This window comes from Chiloscyllium plagiosum, chromosome 30, assembly GCF_004010195.1.
Source record: "Chiloscyllium plagiosum isolate BGI_BamShark_2017 chromosome 30, ASM401019v2, whole genome shotgun sequence".
NCBI classification, from domain to species: domain Eukaryota; kingdom Metazoa; phylum Chordata; class Chondrichthyes; order Orectolobiformes; family Hemiscylliidae; genus Chiloscyllium; species Chiloscyllium plagiosum.
Genome location: NC_057739.1, coordinates 33,556,017 through 33,556,444, shown reverse-complemented (window position 1 = coordinate 33,556,444; position 428 = coordinate 33,556,017).

Genomic DNA, 428 nt, shown 5'->3' with positions numbered 1-428 from the left:
GCCCTCCTTCCTCCGTACCGGGTGCCCAAAGATCAGGAGCGTGGGACTGAAGTGCAACCAAAAGCAGAGGAGGAGGTTTTTCAGGAAATCAAAAAGGGAGTGCAAACGCCCACACCCAATATACACGTGGTCCACGGACTCCACAAAGCCACAGAACAAGCAGTTGGGCTGGGTGTGCAGCAGCAGTCTATACAGGGCCCTCCTTTTTACACCTATGAAAGAAAGAAAATTAAAATTCCGGAGGAGGCTCAGGTTGTGGGGCACAGGCTCCCGCGGGAAGTACGAGACCTTGGGGCCAATGTGAAATTCCGTCCGGGCTGGGGTGAGCGCGGACGGGATCCCACCGCACACCTGAGCGTCCTCCAACTGGTGCACTACGTCAAGTCCGAGCACCGCCGTTTTAAGGCGTCGGATGGCGGTGGCCACGT